The following is a 12331-nucleotide window of genomic DNA, read 5'->3' on the forward strand; positions in this document are numbered from 1 at the left end:
TTCCCAGCATCAGGGTCTTTTCTAATGAGTCTGCTCTTCACATCAGGTGGCCAAAGTACTGGAGTTTCAGCTTCAACATCAGTCCTTCCAATGAATATTCAAGACTGATTTCCTTTAGGATGGATTGGTTGGATCTCCTTGCAGTCCTAGGGACTCTCAAGAGTCTTCTCCAAAACCACAGTTCAAAAGCATCAATTCTTCAGCACTCAGCTTTCTTTATAGTCCGACTCTCACATTCATACATGACAACTGGAAAAACCATATAGACTAGATGGACCTTTGATGACAAAGTAATGTCTCTGCTTTTTAATATGCTGTCTAGGTTGGTCATAACTTTCCTTCCAAGGAGTAAGCATCTTTTAATTTCATGGCTGCAGTCACCATCTGCAGTGATTTTGGAGCCCCCCAAAATAAAGTCAGCCACTGTTTCCACCATTTCCCCATCTATTTGCCATGAAGTGATGGGACCAGATGCCATGATCTTAATTTTCTGAATGTTGAGCTTAAAACCAACTTTTTCACTCTCCTCTTTCACTTTCATCAAGAAGCTCTTTATTTTTTTATTTTTAATTTTTATTTTTACTTTATTTTACTTTACAGTACTGTATTGGTTTTGGCATACATTGACATAAATCCGCCACTTTCTGCCATAAGGGTGGTGTCATCTGCATACCTGAGGTTATTGATATTTCTCCCTGCAACCTTGATTCCAGCTTGTGCTTCATCCAGTCCAGCGTTTCTCATGATGTACTCTGCATATAAGTTAAATAAGCAGGGTGACAATATACAGCCTTGACCTACTCCTTTCCCAATTTGGAACCAGTCTGTTGTTCCATGTCCAGTTCTAACTGTTGCTTCCTGACCTGCATATAGGTTCCTCAACAGGCAGGTCAGGTGATCTGGTATTCCCATCTCTTTCAGAATTTTCCACAGTTTATTGTGATCCACACAGTCAAAGGCTTTGGCCTAGTCAATAAAGCAGAAATAGATGTATTTGTGTACATGTGTGTTCTATCAATTAACTACTTTTGTAGTTTTAATCTTATATTATTTTCTTCTTTGTGTAAAAGGGTAATAAATTTAAAAGCTGACCCCCCAAAAGGAATGAAATTCTGATATGTGCTATAACATGAATGGACCTTGAAAACATTATGTCAAATGAAAGAAGTCAGACACACAGGCTATATACTAGACACCTTTAGCAATGACATAAATTGGTGAAGCCTCCTCAACTTTTAGGGCTTCCCTTGTAGCTCAGTTGGTAAAGAGTCTGCCTGCAATGCAGGAGGCCTGGTTCGATCCCTGGGTCAAGAAGATCCCTTGGAGAAGAAATGGCAACCCACTCCAGTATTCTTGCCTGGAGAATCCCATGCACAGAGGAGCCTGGCAGGCTATAGTCCATGGGGTCGCAAAGAGTCAAACATGACTTAGCAACTAAATCACCACCACCACTTCAACTTTTAAATAAGGCACGTAAATATACTATATTTTCAAATCATCCTATTCCAATGGGTGGGGAAGGGAAACAGGATGGTGGGTTCCTGTCATTTATTCTTTTAGCATAGAAGAATCCAATTTGTTCTGTTAAAAACTATTTACCAGAGTCCACAAGAGCATTTCAGACACAAAGTATAGAGCATTAAGTTCTGGGTACTAAAGAGTAAAAGCTTTTATTCTCTTAAGCATGATCCAAGAAACAAAGGTTCTTATTTACTTAAATATATTCCAAGAAAGCACACTGCAACATTAGAATACATGAGTTAACCTACAGCAAGATCAGCATTTGAATAAAATTTCATTTTGATCTTAACTCACTAAAAACATTTCCTATTTCTGACCAAAAAGTTTTCTGCTCACCTGTCACTGAGTCTTAGCCCCTTTTTTACTTCTCATTAATCATGCCAAAATTCTCCTTGATGGCATGTGTGTAACCCACTAATCATTTCGCTTTGTTTGCTCCATCTTGCTTCTCCTTTGGTGAAAGTTTACAGCACACATCTTAGAGTCAGTTTGGTCAATATCCATGAAGTGACAACCATGCCCTTTCCAATTAATCTCCAGGAGAGCCTTTAAAAATTATCATTATATATAAAAAAAAGTTAAATCTCCTGTTAAGGATATTATATCACATGCCAAGTGAAAAGAAAAGTTGACCAGTACTAATTCTTATGAAATCAGTTGAAAGTGTCTCAGTGGATGGAGCAGGCACCCACTTCTAAACAGAGAGGGGCCTCCAGTCTTTCGGTTTGCAAAATGGATTTGGGGAGAGAAATCATTTGTCTCCAAGTCTATTTGGCCTCCCCTGGAGGATGTGCCATGATGGGTTGCTGACACAAGTATGTTCCAACAAGTGAAGACAGAATGAGAAAACCAGAGGGCACAACTACTTCTCGACATGCAATAAGAGAGGTCATACAAGGCGCCAAATTAAATATAAGCTACGGAATGTATACTGCATTTTCGTTCAGTCACTAAGTCATGTCTGTCTCTGGGACCCCATGGACTGCAGCACGCCAGGCTTCCCTGTCCTTCACTATCTCTTGGAGCTTACTCAAACTCATGTGCATTGAGTCAGTGATGCTATCCAACCATCTCATCCTCTGCTGTGCTCTTCTCCTCCTGCCTTCAATCTTTCCCAGCATCAGGGTCTTTCCCAATGAGTCAGCTCTTCCCATCACATGGTCAAAGTATTGGAGCTTCAGCTTCATCAGTCCTTCCAGTGAATATTCAGGGTTGATTTCCTTTAGGATTGACTGGTTTGATCTCCTTGCCATCCAAGGGACTCTCATGAGTCTTCTCCAGCACCACATTCGAAAGTATCAATTCTTTGGTACTCAGCCTTCTTTATGGTCCAACTTGCACATTCATACATGACAAATGAACAAACCATAGCTTTGACAATATGGATCTTTGTTGGCAAAGGGATGTCTCTGCTTTTTAATGCACTGTCAAGGTTTCTCATAACTTTCCTTCCAAGGAACAAGCATCTTTTAATTTCATGGCTGCAGTCATTGTCCACAGTTGATTTTTGAGCCCAGGAAAATAAAATTTGACACTACCTCCACTTTTTTTCCTATTCACCATAAAGTGATGGGACTGGATGACATGATCCCAGTTTTTTAATGTTGAATTTTAAGCCTAAAGACACACAATGTCCCCAAGCGATAAAAAAGTATAAAGTATGGAAATCTATTCTTGTGCAATGGGTATGTAATCAACCCTGTTACTTTCTACTCCTCCATAATCATGTGTTTTGAAAATGAACACCAACATGATGCCTCCATCAGAGATTAGTTCTGTAATATTTCAGTAGGGGTAAAAAAGGAGAAGAACACTTGTTTTCCTCTCCCAGTTCTATTTTTGCAAAATAGTACTGACTGTGCTTAATAGCCACACAGAGGGATTGTGGACAAGCTAATCAATGACCATTTTACTAATACAGAACATATTAAAAAACATACAGAGGCTCCTCTGTCTCCCTTTTTCTCTGTGTGCACTTTTTTCTGTCTATCCCCCTATTTCTCTTCACTTTCTATTCTTGCTTTTTTTCCCCTCAACAGATGTTTTCAGTAGCCCTCCCCTGATTTCCACCAGCAGGACTTTTCTGTCTTAACTGGCCCCAATATAAACGTGAAGGATATTGTTACTGTGTTTACTGCATAAAGTGAAAAAGATATGCATTTCCTGCTACGCTTTTTAAGGCACAGTATTCTCGTTTTTTTTAAAAAAAGTTTTTCAGGTACAAAAAAATGGAGCCCCACTTATTTTATCCTAAGCAAAGATGCATAAAGGAAAAATGGAAAGAGGAACAGCATCAAATGTTACACGGGAATAAAAACGATTTCACCGTGAATATAAGATACTTTGCCAAAGTCACACATGGCAAAGCCTCTGTGTGGCTGAAAGCAAAGTTGGGGTAAACTTCTCAAAGTTAGGCATAGGGCCCAGCCAAACATCAGGATTCAGCGGACATGAGGACATCCTTCCCCCTCTCGCATACCCTCGAAAGGGACCTTACTGGAATCAACTCTAGCATCACCCAGCACATTACAGGTCCAGTGTGTGGAGTAGACCCACCGGCTGACTATCTGGGTGGCTCCCCATAAGACAGAAAGGGTATCTGGCAATGAACCTAGAAGAGGACGGAAAGTCTAGTTGACAGCCATGAATTACACTGCTATGTTTAAATGCTAGTGATTAATTAGAAACTAAATGGCATGACTGAGAGCAAAATGCAGAAAAATAAGTGTAGTTCCCAGAGTCATGCCAAAGCATTATCAATCATTGCTTGACTTCATCTTGGTTTCCAATACAAGCTAAAGAGAAATATTTAGCCACCTTTTCACTTCAGCCTCTCAGAAGGCCTTGGGCTTACATGCAGATCGGAAGGGGTTAGAGCAATCTTTTCCTCTCTCCATGGAGACAACATTCTCACCACTGCATCTACACGTATCGTACGGCCAGTTCTTTTCGTAAAGACTGCAGTTCTTTTCATAAAGGCTGGTTTTATTACCTTCCTGAGAGAATTCTAACAGGATGGCTTCTGACTATTTTAAGGCATTAGACTTTCTCTAAATGTCTTAAAGATGTCAGGCCGTTTTTATTTCTGGACATTTAAAAGCATTGGAATACATCGATCTCTGAAATAGAATCAGTGGTCTCTTCACAGCCCCACAGAATTGGAGGATGGTCTTGACAGCTGTTTCTAATTTGTTTCTCCATCTCTAGTCAGTATCGGGAAAGTCATGATTTTTTTTTTTTTAAACCACTTCTCTGATGAAGAAAGAGCGTACTTTGGGAAAATGGACCAACAACTGATTAAGAAGTGAGCCTTAATGGAAATCATTAATGAAATGCCTGAGAATATATTTTTTATTGTGAAATCAATAAATAATCAAATCCCAGGAAACTGATCTCTGAGGGTACTTAATATTTTCTAATTTACCAAATCACTAAATTGTATGTAAAAATTTCCAGAAGCATTTACATAAATGGTGGCTAATTTTTAAATGTCACTTTTTAAAGCGCTCCTTACAGAGAGAGGCCTCTTACTTTCCTGATGAGCTGATTCCAAAGTAGCCCTTTGAATTCAGCAAGGTCTTAAATTTATATATCTATAATAGAACTTTTCAAAGGATTATTGAATAAATTAGTTTTTTTAAAAATATTAGTACAATGAAGTGTAAATGAGTGCTTTATTTATACAAGCTTTTTTTTGCGTGTCACAGGATTTTAAATGGCCAAAAGCTGAAGTAAGTGTCCCCACACCATGGAGGCTCATCCACAGAGGACCTTGCAGCAGGGAACCAAAGTACTCCACAAGGGAAGGTACTTAAACCAAGGGAGTTAAAAACCCAAAAAGGCCCTGCGTCCCAGGTTTTACCTCCCACTCTCTCCGCCCAGGCCCTGAGGAACCGGAAGTCTGTGCAGGATGGAGTGGGGCAGAAGAGCAGAGATGAAGGCCACACAGCCTCGCTCAGCTGCAGGTTTTCAAGACAAGGTCAGCCTTGAGCTGAGGGAAGCAGAGAAGACTTGGAAGATGGGGGATGGGAGTTTTGACTTAGAGCAGATGGACTTTTTAATAACTGAATATGAGACTCAAAATCTGTGACAGATCCCTGAGATACAAACTGGAGATGCAGAAGAAAGAGCTCACAGAACAGGTTTGAAGGGGTGACATGGGAGACACAACTGTTTTCCTGATGGTCCAGCCTATTCCTTAATGTGTGGGACTCTCTGTCATCTATTATATTCATTTTGAGGCAATGGAGATATCTGAGAGCCACCTAAATATTAAATAATCAAAGTTACAGTATGAAGCAAATATTTTTGCTCTCCAGTTCTGTTTTGGGCTTACATAAACTCCTTACATTGTCCATAAGGTCCTGTGCAATCGAGCCCCTGCCTGCCTCTCTGGCCTACCAAGGACCATGCCTCAACTCACTCTGCTCCAAGCACACTTGCAAACTCTCCCTGACCCCAGAACCCTTGCCTATACCTTTTCTTCTGCCTGTACACTCTTCTCCAAATTATTATTAAGAAAAAGGTGGGAAAATCTCTGGTTATAAATGTGGCTTCATCTATTTTCCCTTTCAGTTCTATCAGTTTTTCTTTTAATATATTTCGAAGTATTTTTATGACATGTATAATTCTTTTAGTATTGTCATATTCTCTTGATTCATTGGCATCTTTTCCATTATGAGATGATAATATTTATCATTGGTAATACTCTTAGTTCCAAAATTCATTTTTATACTAATATAGCTAACGTCAGCTTTGTTCTTTAATTAGTGTTACCATGGAGTATTTTTCTTATATCCTTTTTCTAGTAACGTTTTTGTGTCTTTATTCTTAAGGTGAGTGTCTTGTTGACAGCAAATAATTGAATCTCACCTTTTCATTTCTGCCTTTTGGACCACTGACATTTAATGTAATTTTTCTCCCTTCTTCTGGATTTCTGAGTATTTTTAAAATACCTTCTATATCATTTTATTAGGTGTATTTCTCCCTTTTTTGTGGCTGATTTACCTTATCACACTCTCTGTTCATTATTGTTCAGTTCATTTCTATTACCCTGGTACCTGGAAAAATGGCTTAAACTTAGCTGAGGTTCAATAAACTGTTGTTGAACAGACTGATAACAGAGCTAAGAAAAATACCAACTTGGGGCTCAAAATATGGGATATTTTGGTTAACTGAATTTCTGATCAAATAAGGGTTATTCAGAAAACTATATGCTTCAACTCTTTTTTGGCTTGAGATATTTTCTAAAATGCAGTCATTGGCTCTTCATGCTTACACATTTACTGTACTAGAAGTGGCTTTTTGGTACCTCCTTTTCATCTTTCTGAACACCTGTGATGCTGATGTCTGAACACAGAAATGGCAGAGAAGGTGCCGAATGCAATAAATCTTTACAGAGTTCAGGATGCACCTTGGAAGTTATTTAGTTTCTGTTTTTTGAAGAAATCTTAATGTGGTATGCTTTCTCTATAATCTGCCTTTGTCCTTGACACAGAGGGAAAAAATTTCTTTCAGTTATTGAAGACTAAAGCAGCATACTTACTGTATGGATAAAGAGAGTAAGAGGGGAAAATCGTTTCTGTGTCAGACTCGTAGAAACCACCATAGGATTTTAGAAACGCAATTGAATCGAATGGGATTACAAGAAGGGCAGTAATGCACTAGTAACTGTTGAAGGCATAATGAAATTGCCCACACACTTGAATGCAGTCAGGGCACGATGAGCAGACTAACCAATGCATTACAATAGCTCCCACAGGGCTACACTTCCTCTGTGGTATATAAACACGACCCATCTTTGCTTTCATGGATTATTTCCAGTTTATGATTCTTTAGCAGAAACTATTCTGACAATGTGAAAATACATTGATTATTCTAATAATTAAATGATGATGAATGGCATATAATTATCAATAACCATTCCTGCAGAGATAAAGGACACTCACAAATTTAAATTGTACCTTGTCTGAACCAAAGCTTTAAAAAAGTAATTAAGAACACATACAGATCACCTTCTAAATCTGCAAATCCTGGTACAAAGAGAACCCTCTGGAACCTGGAAAAGTTTAAGTAATCAGCTGAACTAGCATTTTCGCTGTAAACCACAGCAATGACCAGCATCACTAGCCAGTAGGTGTTTTCATAGAACTTCTAGAAGATGGGATGAAGGGATAGCAAACAGAGTTCTGGAGCATCTGTCTCTGTGGGGCCTATTTCTCCTGCATGGTTGGGTTCTACTGGTATGACTGTACATAGTATTTATACTGTAATATTTATTTTAAAATCAGCACTGAGCCTGGGGACTTGGGGGGGACACGTGCATATGCATACATAGATCTACAGAAGAAAATAAACAGGACTGCAGTCCTCCATTTATTGATAGCAATATAGACCACCTCCTGATAACCACTGAACTCCTAATCAAAGACACGCCAGGTCCCAAGCTGCTCTGTATTATAACCACCTACACCACCTGTTCCTTCCTGGCATAGTCAGGTAGGCAACAGGAAAAAGCAAATACTCAAATTTGAAATCAACAAGGAGATCCCCAACTTCCTATCCGTGAACTCAGTAAATGACTCTGAAGTAGGGAAAATAAGAGCTAGCCTGTTGCTGAGGCCTAGAAAGCACAGGGCAGCTGGCGCCTGCAGTTCTTAAGAGGTGAGAATTGGTCCTGGCTTTGTAACCCGGTACATGACTTAGGGGGGCGGGGGGTGCACAAGAAGGCAGCCAGCATGCATCGACAGAGAAAGGGCTGCACTGCCCAGCAGAGTATGGACCCCCTCGATGTTGGGGCTCACAGTCTGGCTGGACCCAGAGGGCGGCCTTGTCTTGGTCTTCACAGACTGGACCAGGCTGGTTCACCCACCCATTCACATCAAGACTGGAGAGGAAAGGCCTTCCTTGCTCATCTGGATCAGTACAGTTTCTTCTCATTTTGTGACCAAGGGTGGCCCCAAGGACTAGCCGGTCTCACAGCCCTTCCAAGTCTGGCACTGCCCAGGAGCCAGCCTCCACAGCCTCAATGCTGAGAGCTTCTGCGGCAGAACAGGCGAAGAAACCCCGCAGGTCCTGAAAGGGGACTCACAGAAACTGCACGGGCTCTCACTAACGGAGGAAATGAAAGAAAACAGTAAGGAACAGACGGGTGCGAGTTCTCCAAGTGATGTAGCTAAAACAAAAAATATTTACTGAAACTAAATTTTTTAACTTTTAAAAAAATTTTTAAATAACTCTTATTCACACATTTTTTTCTTTCAGTTTTGAGATATAATTGACATTTTTTTAAAAGCTTTAAAAATTGATAACTAACTGAAAGAGAATATTCACTGCCAAGAACAAAATAAGTAGTCTGTAACAGGAGTTGGCAAACTTCCTGTAAAGGTCAAATTAGTAAATATTTTTGACTTTGTGAGCTATATGGTCTCCGCTGAAATTGCCCAACTTTGCCATCATAGCATGAGGGCAGCCATAGATAATACACACATAAGTGGGTTTGGCTGTGTTCCAATACAAATTTATTTATAGAAACAGGCAGCAGAGTGGTTCTGGCGAGCAATTTGAAGTGTAGATCCTTGGTCTAGAAGGTCAAATAAAAAAATCTATCACAACACAGGAGAAAAAATGAAAAAGAAATAGATCCAGATACAAAAAAGAACCGTAATTCCTCTATTCTACCCTTTTAACCTTTTAAAAATAAAAACCAATTCCACACATGGTAGCAGCAACAGTTATAAAACCCAGAAAGGAAACTGATAAATATCAATTATACATTTTAAAATTAATATTTAAACTTTAAGTAACATATAAAATTCCAATCCAAATGCCAACATAGATTTTGGAAGAAATGGAAGCAACTATTTTAAAGCTCTTATGGAATAGGACATCAGAATTGCCCCCCAAACACTGCAAAATAAAGAATAGTGAGGGGAGATTTTCCCCACCAGATATAACCATGTTATAAATGACATGCCCATGAAGCCTGCCCTGCCTATAGCATAACTAGGAGATGAAGTAGACAAGAAACTTCAGCTAGTGCACAGGAAAGGAAATGAACACGTGAAAGTTGCAGAAACCTTGCCAGAGAAAAGAGTCTGGTAGTTACATCTGCTTCCAGCAGCAGAACAGATGAAAACTACCTCCAGAAGGAGCGTCCCCTCCTGAATGTGGACATACTGAAAGCAAGTCTGATGCTTGGGCACCAGGGAAATGAAGGCAAAGGACTGGGAAGCCAGCGTGAGTGCAGACGGGGGTCTTGGAGACATCACTTCTGAAGAAAGGGAGGTGACCTGGAGAGCCATATCCCCTGGAGGCTGGATGGTGAAGAGCAAAAAAGAAGCAAGCAACAGAAATTAAGGGTCCCTTGAAAACAAAAGAGATTCACAAAATCAGAAGACACATCCACACCTCCCTCTCTCCCCCAAAGGCACCATTTATTAAAGAAATGTCTCTTCTCTGTACCAAGAAGACACACACAGACTGAGAAACCCAGCGGGCTCTCACCGCTGCCTGCACAGCATCACCAGCGACTGCTGGGCACAGCCACGTAAGCATAAGACATTTCAGGAGAAAGAGAACACGGCAGGCACACGTGAGATCGGTCGATGCTAAAGAATTTCTAGTGATGAAAAGAAATTAATTCCAGCTATGATTCTTTTCAAGTTACACTGAATGTTCCAACCGTTATTTAACCGTCTTTCAGAAGTAGAAAGTAGACACAAAAGAAAAACAAAACAAGAAACCTCAAATAATAAAGGTAGAAGATTAGTTCCTTTCTGAAAAAGGCAGGAGGAGGCTAAGTGCATCATTATACACCTAGCTGTTTGGCAGGGGGTGGGGGTTGCCGTAACAATACAATGAGTAAAGAAAAGAGGCGGTAAAAAATCCATTAGAGATAGAAATCTCAAAAGAACACCAAACTATCGTTCTTCTGAGCAATTATTTCAATCTTTTTAATGACTGAATTCTCTAAATTGGAAAGCACTTATTCAAATAGTTCTGAGATCTTTTCCATCTCCTTTTGAGACAGTTTTTCACTGTGATTCTTTCCTGAACACAATTCCTATTTACTTTTTAAATTAAGAGATATACAATGTCCAAGGTGTCTCTCAATTTCTAAAAACTTAACACTTGAAGTTCTTTCAGGGAGTTCCATCATATATACTCTAGTTGCTAAGCAACGGGATTCTTTTAGAGCTATAATTACAATAGATAAGGAAAGGATCCGAAAGGTACACTGTAAAACTCTTCAAGTAAAGACAGAATCGTATAGCTCACTCTACTTATTGATTCCAAACAAATTCCCAATGCCATCATTGTTTTTGGCAACATTTTAGGTGACATTAATGAAAAGAATATGATGGCATACTTCTATTGATGGTAACTAAAACACACAAAATATAGAATACTTGAACTTCATTAGAGTCCTTTTTATTAATACAATTATATTAAATCCATCCATTAGGAGTTTGGCATATGTCAATTTAAATAAGGGGAAAATATTTTCTTTTCCTGTTATGTACTGTGTGGCCAATGATATTATGATATCAGGACTGCCATTCTTGTAAGGTTCAATGTCAAATTTCACATCAGGTCTGTGCAATTAAAATAGCAGATGTCCTCAAGTTTTTCCTCCAAAACTTTTGCTCTAGTCTTTCCGACCATTTTGGAGGGTGATCTCAAATGAAAAATGTTAAAATATAACTGTTAACTGTAAGCTGCCTTTATTTGTTTCAAATGAATAAAATAAATATATACATGGAGCAAGCTTCAATTTCTTTTTCTCTCGTTGGAAGATTTCTACAAGAAGAAGAATGAAAATGTTAATATTTTGACTGGTTTTTCCCAAGCATCTTTGAAGACTTAGGCTTCAGAGATAGTAATTTGGAATCTGAAGACGTGAAGGATATGTCTTCTCAACACCCAAAAATGATGTGTAGAGAAAAATATATAAACAACAACAGACAATGCCTCTCACAGTCAATTATTTTTCTCTCCAGCCTCACTTGTATTAACAGTCCATCGTCCATCAGTAATGCTGAAGAAGCTGAAGTTGAATGGTTCTATGAAGACCTACAAGACCTTCTAGAACTAACACCCAAAAATGATGTCCTTTTCATTATAGGGGACGGAATGCAAAAGTAGGAAGTCAAGAGATACCTGGAGTAACAAGCAAATTTGACCTTGGGGTACAGAATGAAGCAGGAAAAAGGCTAACAAAGTTTTGCCAAGAGAACGCACTGGTCATAGCAAACACCCTCTTCCAACAACACAAGAGAAGACTCTACACATGGATATCACCAGACGGTCAATACCGAAATCAGATTGATTATATTATTCTCAGCCAAAGATGGAGAAGCTCTATACAGTCAGCAAAAACAAGACTGGGGGCTGACTGTGGCTCAGAACATGAACTCCTTATTGCCAAAATTCAGACTTAAATTGAAGAAAGTAGGGAAAACCACTAGACCATTCAGGTACAACCTAAATCAAATCTCCTATGATTATACAGGGGAAGTGAGAAATAGATTCAAGGAATTAGATCTGATAGACAGAGTGCCTGATGAACTATGGATGGAGGTTTGTGATATTGTACAGGAGGCAGTGATCAAGTTTATCCCCAAGAAAAAGAAATGCAAAATAGCAAAATGGCTGTCTAAGGAGACCTTACAAATAGCTGTGAAAAGAAGAGAAGTGAAAAGCAAAGGAGAAAAGGAAAGTTATACCCATTTGAATGCAGAGTTCCAAAGAATAGCAAGGGAGATAAGAAAGCCTACCTCTGATCAGTGCAGAGAAATAGAGGAAAACA

Source organism: Oryx dammah, unplaced genomic scaffold, assembly GCF_014754425.2.
Source record: "Oryx dammah isolate SB20612 unplaced genomic scaffold, SCBI_Odam_1.1 HiC_scaffold_11210, whole genome shotgun sequence".
NCBI classification, from domain to species: Eukaryota; Metazoa; Chordata; class Mammalia; order Artiodactyla; family Bovidae; genus Oryx; species Oryx dammah.